The sequence below is a fragment of the Petaurus breviceps genome, unplaced genomic scaffold, assembly GCF_028583685.1.
Source record: "Petaurus breviceps papuanus isolate PSGF00001 unplaced genomic scaffold, PetGlider_PUasm1.0 183, whole genome shotgun sequence".
NCBI lineage: Eukaryota > Metazoa > Chordata > Mammalia > Diprotodontia > Petauridae > Petaurus > Petaurus breviceps.
The window spans coordinates 2807693-2819667 of NW_027185791.1; the positions used below are offsets into that span (position 1 = coordinate 2807693).

The 11975-nt window shown below is 37.3% G+C and overlaps 1 pseudogene; it reads right to left on the reverse strand.

Annotated features, from left to right (window-relative positions):
- Positions 1–976: 976 nt before the first annotated feature.
- Positions 977–6761, reverse strand: LOC138160909 (E3 ubiquitin-protein ligase MARCHF9 pseudogene; annotated as a pseudogene).
- Between the last annotated feature and the right edge of the window lie 5214 nt (positions 6762–11975).

Here is an 11975-nt window from a genome sequence, read left to right on the forward strand (position 1 = left end):
AAAACTGATCTCTGAGTAACTGAAAATTCTATAATGATTCTTGAGGATATATAATAAAACCCACCTCATTCCTTTATTACAAGGGAGGGTGAGAAGGGAATATGTACAAGTGGCTGAGATACATAAACAAATGATAGAAAAAAATAGAATTTAAAATAGATTTTGTCAAGAGATATGAAAAGGCAATGACATTACACTTAAAAACATGCTGTTTATTGAAGTAATATCAATATTAAATATGCACACACAAATGTCATAACATTTACCTGTAGTTCTGCTACTGTATTTAAAATGGATTTCTTTTTAAAACATTAAAAAAATTAGCTAATTTGATCAAAAGAGAATGAAGCCACAATGCTATAATTTAAAAATAAATATGAAAGTAATTCATGATGAATAGAGGAAATGAAGAAAATTTTTTAAAAGGAGTTACATCCAATTATATGTCAAGCATTTTTCCAAGTCACTGAAGATACATACATATATATATATATATATATATATATATATATATATGTATACATGTATATAAAGACAATTTTTGCCCTCAAGAAGCTTATATTCTAATTGGGGTGATGGTGGTACATTTTCACTGCTAAAGGATTACAGAAATTTTTAAAAAATTGGTCAGGAAGGATTAACATCTGGTAGAATCGGAAAAGGTCCTTTGAAGGAGGTGATAATGGAGTTGAGTTTAGGGTTTCTGAAAGGTAGGAGTCAGGTGGCAAAGCATTACAGGCATGAAAGATGTGTACAAAGACATGGAGGTAGATGGAGAACTGTATACAGTAAACAAACAGACCAGTTAGTTGAGACAAAGAGTGCATGAAGGGAAGGCATATATAATTATCCTGGAAATTGTAAACTATAGTCAGATAATGAAGAACTTTAAATGCCAAAGAGAAAAGTTTATACTTTCTCATAATGGGAATGTGGAGCCACTGAGGATTCTTGAACAGAGGAGTGACATGGTTAAACTTGTATTTTTTTTTTGCATATAAATGACTATGCCCTCCCCTCAAACAAGAGGGGGCAGGCAGGGGTAGACCCCACTGCCCTCATGCAGGGAGCAGGAGGTGGATATACACTAGTCTTATTGCCAGATGCCCTGTGGCCATAGATTAGGAGGGGTGGGTGAGTTGGTAGCTACTTCCTCCTGACACTGGGCCCCCTTCATCAAATCATCCCTGTGGAGTTGGGGGGCCAGAGGCCATGTTAGCTGAGGTAAAGATGATTCTCTCCATTCTCTCCAGGGGAAAAGATGTTCTCCCCACTTCCCAGGAGGATAAGCGGCCATCAATGAGGATTGAAATTTCTTCCAGGTGGAATCTTTGCCCCAGGGTAAGATGAATGATCAATGGGGGCCAGATATTATCTCCATTGGTCATGTCAACATCAGAGATCCCTTGATGTGTTGCGGTAGTCAGGTGTGGTAGCAACACCTTGTCTCGGTGGAATCTCTGCTGGTTCAGGGAAGATGCTTGGCAGGGGCTGGACCACATCTCCAGCCAGTGCACTGACTCTAGGGTCCTCCTTTCCTGAGAGTTTAGCTCAGATAGTAGTGACCCTCATGACAACCTCTCGGCCTGATCGGGAGCTAGAACGGGCGTCTGGTGGTCGGAGCTGTCCAAGCAGGTGCAGAATCGTGTAGCCATAGTGCTGGGGCAAGAGCGTCCGGACACGCTGGGCAGCTGGAGGGCGGCCAGTGGCCCCAGGTGGGGAACCTGTCCGTGAGGTCCTGGGGCCTGGCTTCCCTGCCATCCCTCCTCCTGCATCCCCTCCTAAGTCCTTGGTCTTGTCATAGTTCAGGACCTTCCACTGTTGGTTCACTGCCTGCCAGCGTTTGAAGATGCGGTAGACAGAAGAGCCCTCGTGGACAATGGGACCAATGCAGACGACGTCCATAAATGTACATGCCATAGCAGATCTGGAAGAGCAGATCCTGCCGCTGCCACTTGGCTGATGGACTGAGCAAAGACCAGATGAGCTAGGAGATGCTGGCAACGAGGAAAAGGGAGCCCAGGACAATGGCTGCGATCTGGACCTTCTCAATGACTGTCAGGGAGATGGCCTGCTACTGCAATGGGTTCTTGGTGCTTATTGCCAGGACCTGGTACTTGAAATAGCAGAGTTCACAGCTCCAGGATTCACGTTCACTGATCCATTGGATGAGGCAAGGCTGGTGGGTACAGCGAACAGAGCCATCACACCGACATGGGCTCAAGAGCTCCCCCTGCTCCAGCCCCTGGAAGCAGATCTGGCACTGGGGGGGAGGTTAAACTTGTATTTTAAGAAGATCCATTTGGCAGCAGCATGGAGGACAGATTGTAAGGATAGATACTAGATACAATTAGGATGATCTTGCAATCGTTCAGGTGAGAGCTGATGAGGTGTTTGTGGTGTAAATAGGAATAAGGGGAAGAGTGTAAGAGCTGTTGGGGAGGTGTCTTGGTAAGTTATTGGATGTAGAAGACGGTCCCAACACAAGTCATTAACCTTCTCTGGGCCTCAGATTCCTCCTCTGTAAAATAAAGACATTAGGCTGAATGGTATCTGTGACTCTCCCAATTCTAAGTCTACTATCCTATGATCCTACAATAAGCAGGGAAAACAAGCAAAACAAAAACAAACCATAGGCTGATATCACTTAGGAAAACTACCAGGAAAGAGAATTATATATGCCTATCACTAGTGAATATGCAAGTGCATTGTAAAGTCATGTCAACAAGCATTTATCAAGTGTCTAAGATGTGCTTAATTCTAAAAATAAAAGGACAAAACCAGACCCTGCTCTCAAGGAATTCACAGTCTCATGGGGAGAGACAACTTGGAAGCATCTATGTAAAACAATTTACATACAAGCTAAACTGGAGATCACTTTTAAAAAATCATTTAAATTTATATTATTTATTTTAACAATCTTTTCTTCTAAAATTTTGAGTTTCAGATTCACTCTTTCCCTCCCACATTGAGAAGTCAAGCAATATGGTATCAATTGTACCTGTATAATCATATAAAACATATTTATATATTCACTACATAGTTTTTAATAAAAGCAAAAAAAGTAAAGAAGTTGAGAAAATCATACTTGAGTTTGTACTCAGAGTTCATCAGTTCCCTCTGTAGGTGGATAACATTTTTTTAAATTGACTTCTTTGGAACTATATTGGATCATTGTATTGATCAAAGTAGCCAAATCTTTCACAATTAATCATCATTTTAACATTGCTATCGCTGTGCACAATGAACTCTCAGTTCTTCTCACTTCACTTTGCATCAGTTCATATAGGTCTTGTCATGTTTTTCTGAAACTACCTCCCTTGTCATATCCCACATCACAATATTAATCCATAACAAGCATATGCCACAACTTGGACATCCATTCCCCGATTGATAAGATTTCCAAATCTTTGCCACCACAAAAAGAGCTGCTATAAATATTTCATTATCACCTTTTAAGTCTTTCTACACCTTACTCCTTTCCATGTACTCTACAATCTAGTGACACTGGTCCATTCCTCAAATAAGATTCTCCGTCTCCCTACTCTGCTCTTTTTCACTGTCTATCCTCCATGCTTGGAATTCTCTCTCTCCTCTTTTCTACCCCCTTGCTTTCCTGGCTTCCTTCAAATTCCAGTTGAAATCCCACCTTTACAAGAAGCCTTTCATGATCCCGCTAAAGGACCATCCTTTGTTGATTATCTCCAATATATTCTGAATGCATCTTCTTTGTACATAATTGTTGGCATGTTTTCTCCTCCATTAGATTGAGAGATCCTTAAGAGAAGGAGCAGTCTTTTGCTTTTTTTTAAACCTCAGAACTACATATAATGCCCAGCCTGTGGTAGGCAGTAAAAAGCTTAATAACTATTTAGTGACTGACTTTTCATCTGAGATTGGAGTGAAAGAATATTTAAGGATAAAATATTAGTCATGTGAGATGAGGAAGAAGGGAGAAAACAGAATTTTTGGTGAATAGGCTAAATTTTTTGAATGAAGTATGAGGTCAGGTACTCAGCAGAGGTGGGGAGGGGAGGAGAGGGAATGCTATTCAAGGTTTGAGGAGAGATGAGAAAATCTGGAACAGTTCCTATGGAAGATGGGATAATGAATCAATTAGAGAGTAGGATGATTGCCTTGTTGCAGTGAGTGCCCTTTTGAGATTTGATAACATGAATTTGCACTGAACCCAATCAGCACAGTTTTATGATTTCCTTTCACTTTGTTCAGCAGCACTGAAATCAGGTACTTTGTAGGCATAAGTAGTTTACAAATGTAGTAGATTTCTCATCAAAGAAAGAGAAATCAACTTATGAGAGACTAAAACAAAAAAAAATTTTAATGGGATTTAAAATGTCAAAATTAAAGAAAAATGAAACAATAAAAGAGACAAAATTAAAAATAAAAAGAGAATAATTATTTTGGAAATTTTAGGACCTGAACAAATTCAGTGGTTAAAAATGGAGTTTAAAAATACCTATTTGAAGAAAGTAAAAAGAGGGGATAGGGTTAGAGGAGGTGGAAGAGAAAACATTCTTCTAAAAGACATTCTAGAAATGTTGGGTTACTATTCTGCTCAAATTAGAAAGAATCAAAATGAAAGAAAAACTATTTTTGCAAAGTGAGATATTCCTGGTTATTACTATAATATATATTCTACTAAATGAAGCAAATGTTAAAAACAAAACAGGTGGCACTGGAAAGCAAAGCTGGACAAATGTCAGTTGCTCTGGAGGCTGGGGCCTTCTTGGCATACCTGGGGAACTCACTTGCCTTCTGTTTTCCTGAAGTGCAATTAGGAGCCTGGAAAAAGAATGAGCAACCAGTGCCTCTGAGGACCAAAACTTCATTTCCAGTCTGTCAGCTGTAGCTATCTCACAATCTCCTTTGTTCAAATAAAGTCTAGAAGACATCTAGGAATAGTTTAGGTTCAGATATTTTTGGAACTTTTTGTCAGATTAATGGCAATTTAACACCAGTCCTCTGACTTTTGGTTCCAGTTTCCTGATTCAGCCCTCTCCCATTCACTATATACATGTAGGGTATTCCAAAAGTCTTAGTGCAGATTTTAAACTTATTAAGCTTATTAAAACTTAAACCTTCACTGAGACTTTGGGATTCCTTGCATGCATAATTATTTAGTAAAAATACAAGAGAAATGTTAATAAAACTTTTATCACATTAATAACTTAGAAGGGAAAGTAAGCAGACAGCTTTGACTAATCCCTTAAGTTTTAGTATATTGTCTTATCATTTTCTTCAATAATTTATTGTTTTGAGACATACTTCCTTGTTTTAAATATTTTTAATTGATTATAATTTAGTTAGTGTTTTGGTTTACCAGAAGAGGTTTAATATTTCTGTTTTTCTATATTTATGAGTCATTCTTCTGTAGCCCATGTTAAGGTTTGTAAAGCTGTTGTGCTTAGCTGAGACATATGCATACTTCTTTTGATCCTCATTCAGAGGTTTATTGTATTTGAATGATTCATATATAATTAAGAAATTCTAAACCATGTAAGAAATGCAAATTGACTTAAAACCAACCAAGCCCAAAGACACTGAGAGATGGACAAATGTGAAAACCTTCACACTTAATCAACTGCTTTACACATGGACTAGTGTTGACCTCTGCAAATTCAAGTAATTCTTTTGTGCTCTACACAGATGGCAGGTATGGCAGTGATTTTGTTCCAAGAGGCTGAAGGCCCTAATGACCAATTTCATTCATCAGCAGAGGTTTGACAGTAAGACACATTACCCTATCCATGAGCTCAATTTCTTGGCTTTCAAGGGACCTATCTCTGAAAATTCAAATAATATTTGTTTGTTTGTTTTTTTTTGCTTTTTGGAGGGCAGTTGGGATTAAGTGACTTGCCCAAGGTCACATGGCCAGTTTTTGTGTTAAGTGTCTGAGGTCAGATTTGAACTCAGGTCCTCCTGACTCCAGGGTTGGTGCTCTATTACACTGCACCACTTAGCTACCCCTCAAATACTATTTGTAGGGTACAAAATTCCAAATGTGTACTGACAATTCATAGACATATTTTGTCCAGTGACAAGTTGGATGCTTTATGCCAGAAATGGATAGCAATACTATCTAATTATGACTTCAGCATACACTATATAGGTCAATAAAGAGTAACGAGGATGGGGTGGCTAGGTGGAGCAGTGAATAGAGCACTGGCCCTGGAGTCAGGAGGACCTGAGTTCAAATCCAGCCTCAGACACTTAACACAAAGCTAGCCATATGACTGTGTGCAAGTCATTTAACACAAATTGCCCTACCTTCCTGCCTCCAAAAAGCAAAATCTAAAAAAAAAGAGTAATGAGGATGTAGATGCCTTGTCTTGAAGGCCCCAGAACAAGAAAACTATGGTGATCCTGAAAGAAGGTTTGGGAAGTATATGTGATATCTAGGGATCTGGGCAATAATAAAATAGAAGTGTATTTTAGAGCTTGGGCCTTCCACCAGAGGTCATGCTAGGTGCAAATATGGACTTTATTTTACTGAATTTTACTTGCCTTAGTTGTCTTTGGATGACAGGCAACAAGATCACATAACTGAAGAGCTAAGAGAAGGAAGAACTAAGCAAGGAAATGATGCAGAAGGCCTCATGTTCCAGCAAGTAGATGGTATCTCACTGTTGCAACAATGACAGAAGTTTGGAGTTTTGTTATGGAGTACTGTATCAGACTGTGACTGATCCCACATATGGAACTAGGAAGTGGTTGGTATTACCCAGAACATATACCTTCATGGCCGTGAGAGTTCTACAAGGGACTTTGGACATAAAATGTAAAGAAAGCATTCAATATTGAATAAGAAAAAGATTTTACACAACTCTGAGTTACCACATCTTGACAGCCAGATTGGCTAAGATGACAAAACAGGAAAATGACAAATGCTGGAGAGGATGTGGACAAATTAGAACACTAATGCATTGCTGGTGGAGTTGTGAACTGATCCAACCATTCTGGAAAGCAATCTGGAATTATGCCCAAAGGGCTATAAATAATTTCATACCCTTTAACCCAGCAATACCACTTCTAGGGTTGTATCCCAAAGAGATTATAGAAGTGGGAGATAGACCCATATGTACAAAAATATTTATAGCAGTTCTTTTTGTTGTAGCAAAGAATTGGAAATTAAGGGGATGCCCATCAATTGGGGAATGGCTGAACAAGTTGTGGTATATGCATGTTATGGAATACTATTGTGCAATAAAAAACAAGGAGCAGATGGACTTCATATTTACCTGGAGAGGCTTATACAAACTGAGGCTGAATGAGAAGAGTAGAGCCAGGAGGAATTTGTACACAATTACAGACACAACGTATGTGTGATGACCAACTTTGATAATCTGGACTCTTCTCAGCAATCCAGAGACATAAGTCAAACCCAAAAGACTCATGGTGGAGAGAGATATTTACATGCAGAGAAAGAACTGAGATTGAACCCAGATTGAAGCAAACTACCTGCCCTTTTCGTTTTCTTGTTTGGTTTTGTTTCCTCTTTCCCATTCTTCATTCCATCTGTTACAATCTTTCTTTATAACCTGACTAATGCCTAATGTGAAAGTATTTGCAGATACTATACTTGATTGTATGCTGCTGGGGGGGGGGGAGAGGAGGGGAGGGAGAGAAAATTTGAAACTCAAGGAATTGTGGCAATGTATCTTGTAAACTAAAAGTAAACAAATTAATAAAGACCAAAAAAAAAAAAAGATTTTACTTGTCCAAAATGACCACAGATGTCACCAAGAAATATGAAACTTATGCCTGATGTGTGGAAATAAAAACATTACCAACTTGTGCCACAGATTTGGAGAATTTAAGTATCAGTAAACCTTTGGAGTTACTATGTGATGTAGTGGGTAGAATGCTGTCTAAAGTCAGGAACACTCATTTTCCTGAGTTCAAATCTGGTTTCAGACACTTACTAGCTGTGTGACCCTGGGAAAGTTATTTAAGTCTGTTTACCTCAATTCCTCATCTGTAAAATGAGCTAGAGAAGGAAATGCAAACTACTCCAGTATCTTTGCCGAGAAAATCCCAAATGGGGTCACAAAGATACGGACATGACTGAAATGACTCAACAACAGCACCTTTGGAACTTGTCTTTATTAACTTTTTATCTCTGAAAGGAAAGACATAGGAAACACATCATGTCTTAGTGGTGATCATTTCACCAGGTATAAGTAAGTATACCCTTGCAGAACCCAGAAAGCATCAATACTTGCTAAACTGTCATGGGAAAAGCATTTCTTAGTAATTGATTCCCTGTCAGGATCCACTGACCAAGGCAGAGATTTTGAGAGCAAGATACTCAGGAAAATGTTGGCTTTGGCCCATATAAAGAACTACATCTGACCATTTGCAAATCAAACCATAGCCTGAAACTATTGAACAAAAATCTTAGTAGAATCAAGATGTACCATTTCATGTACATGTATACTGTTCTCAATGGAATGACACCACAGTCTTTATACCATATTTGTAGGTAAGAGCCTTGCTTACCTATTGATTTGTGTTTTGGAATTACAGATGTAGCAGGAGATGCAGATACTCACCATCAGTACATTTCTCAGCTATGACAGAAACTGAAAGATGCTTACCAATTATTCATATTTTATCTCAGAAGAACTATGACAGAAATAAAAAACAATACAATGTGAAAGTACATCATTAAGACCTTCAACATGGAACCAAATTCTATGAAGAAGTCTTGGTGTTCAAAGATCTCTTAAGTTACCTGATCATTGGAAAGCTGTAACATACAATGTTGTTGAGAGACTAGGTAACTTGCCTATTTACAAAATAGCCCCAGAAAGTGGAGGGGGCCCTATTAAAATACTTTATTGTTCTTAGGAGAGTTAGTTGGACTTTCTGATAAACAGGTGGAGAGAAATCATGAACACTTAATTCAGCAAATGCTGAGAATAAGAGACTATCCATCTGTTGTACAAAGGATGTCTGAGCCAGATACGGACTCTGAAAGTGACATTTACAGTAAAGGTGTTATTGGTTACTATTATCCTAAACTCAGCTCAGACAGGGCACTAACCAAACCCAGAGAAAACTGTTCTTGCCTAGAGACTAGAGACTTTTTGCTATAGTTGTTGTTCATTTATTTCAATTGTGCCTGACTCTTCATGACCCCGTTTGGGTTTTTTTTTGGCAAAGATACTGGACTGGTTTTCCATTTCCTTCTCCAGCTCATTTTATAGATGAGGAAACCAAGGCAAAAGGGCAAATGACTTGCCTAGGGTCGCACAGCTAGTAAGGTGACCTAAGGTCAGATTTGAACTCAGGAAGATGAGTCTTTAACACACTCATGTGTAACCTGACCCTGATTAAAATGTCATTTGGAAATATTTCTCAAAATAAATAAGAAATCATAGATAATATTACATTTAAAAACTAAGTCAGTATGTGACCTGCAGGGATCCTAGTGCATGGATTAGTGTTCCATTTCTATTTAATATTGAAACCATTGCTATAGAGCACAAAATGCTGACAGCCAAACTGACTTTGCTATAAGTTCAGGTGTAGAGAAACAAACTTATAATGATGACGATGGTCAGCCTATACCAGGGTAGAGAACCTTTTCATATTTGAAGGCTTCCTTAATATTTTGCTGTAATCAAATAAGACCATATTCAAGAAACTTCAACTGGATATGCTTAAAAATGTACATTATTTAAAAAACATCTAAGCACTATGTACTTGATTTAAAAAAATGAAAACTGTTAATTTTAAAGTTCACTAACTGTTTAATGATTTTGTTGGAAAACATTTGAATGCATGGTTGTAGCATGGAGGTCCATAGTTTCAGTTGATCCTCTAGATAGGAATCAGTCATTTGTGACCTTAAGGGCATTGTGATTTGGGTTAGGTAGGAGAACTGTCACTCAGCAGTAAGTGGTTGAAAAGGAAAAAAAGCATTTTTTGGGCATGTTGCCAAAGGAATGGGTATTCTACTGCATTTTCCCCATTTCAATCTTAGCATCAAACAATGACTTTAAAATGCCATCTACTGAGAGCTCAGTCAATTCCATCTATAGCTCTTTAGGTGCCTTGGTGATATCAACTAGGTGAGGCTGAAATGCTCATTTGAGTGTGATATCATTATTTTCAAAGTCAGTGAAACTTTCATTGTATTATCCAATTAATAGGTCTGTAACAGCTATGTATTCTTCAAATGATTTGCATATATCATCCTGCTCATCAATGACCTTTGCTAACTGAGGAAAATGTTTATCCAAAATTTCCTTTTGTAGAAGTGTTTTGAAAAAAGATAGCTTTTTTCAAAATGCTTGGATTTTTTTTTGCCACATAACATATGTGTATGTGTGTGTGTATGAAATGTGGCAAAAAATATGTATAGTTTTACCTTGCAAAGAAATATTCAAGTTGTTTTGATTTGACATGATATCACACAGAAATACAGCATTGCTATATAAATCTTCTTTCAATAATTCCCATTGCTGATTCTGTTCTTCATAAAATTTAACTATCTATTCTCACCAAGATAAAATTTTGGCTCATACCTATCACTGCGATAGCCAATGCACTTCAGAATGATATGACAAATCCACACTGAATACCTCATCCTTCAACTTTAGCATGTTATGAAAGTGATGATGCTGTGTTGCATTTGTACGAATATAGCTAACAATACTTATAATTTGTTGCAAAGTATCACTTAAAATAGTAGCTTTAGCACAGGGATTGTGCTGATGCAAGATACAATGAAAAGAAATGAGACCATCTGGATCTGTTAATCCTTTTTTTTTTTTTAAAATCTGTGCAATAAACCCTTCATGTTTTCCTGTCGTGGAAGGTGTACTGTCTGCACATACACTCACTAATTTCGCAAATTCAGTCCAACTTAACATTTATCTTGAGAGTTGTTGAAGATACCTATTCTTCATGTTCCGTTTGCAAGAGTGCCTAAAGTGATAACTCTTCATAGAAAAGAAAATCTTCTGTTATGACTCAAATAAAGTATAAAACCTTTGCCAACTCAGTAGCATCAGTTGATTCATCTGAAGTGTTTGAATAGTATATATTTTCCTTTTGACGTATTGCATGAAGTTGTTCTGTTAAGTTGAAGGCTAATAACGCTGCTGGTCAGTTATGGTTCTCTTTGAAAGAGAAAGTTGTTTGTACTTTGAAACATTATTGGGGGTTTAAGCATCCTACAACTTGGACAATGCATTCTTTCACAATTTCTACATCACTAAGTGAATAACTTTTTCTCCCAAGTATATAAGTTACTTTTTAAGTTGCTTCAGTGGCATTTCCAGGTCTTATTGCTGCTTAAAAAATTTTTTGTTTTTCATCTTTCAGTTTCTTCAATACAATCTTTCATGCCCTTTCCTGTAATTTAAAATATTTGTCATCTTTATGAGTGTTATAATGCTGATAAGCATTGAATTGCTTTAATATTGATATTACACTATCACAAAGCAAGGAAATTATTTTTAACAGAAACAAGGTAATGCAATTCCCAATCCTCATTAAAAACATGTTTTATTCCTTCAGTGTTCTCTTTGACCTGATAGGTTGTTAAGCAGACAGAATCAAAAAATACTGTTGAGCAGTGCAACTATTTACAAATTCCACATCAATCAGAAACACAATGCACCATAGTCAAAAGCTGATAACAGACTGGCATACTCAATCCCCATAAACTCCCACCAATAATTGTGCAGTAGTGGCACCAGTTAGGCAGGAGAAGTTAGAACTAAATAATGAGCATGGCAGTCATTGATTTAGCCCTTATGGTTTATTGATGTTCTGATTGTGCCAGTTAATCTGGGAGGATTATTTCATTAAAATTTATTTTATTCTTTGGTATTTTAAATATGTCCATTTAAAAAGTAAAATATAAATATAAAAGACAAACAAAAATGTATTAATAAAAATAAAAGGGTTTGTTCCATAAAATTTGAATTTAGTCAAAAGGC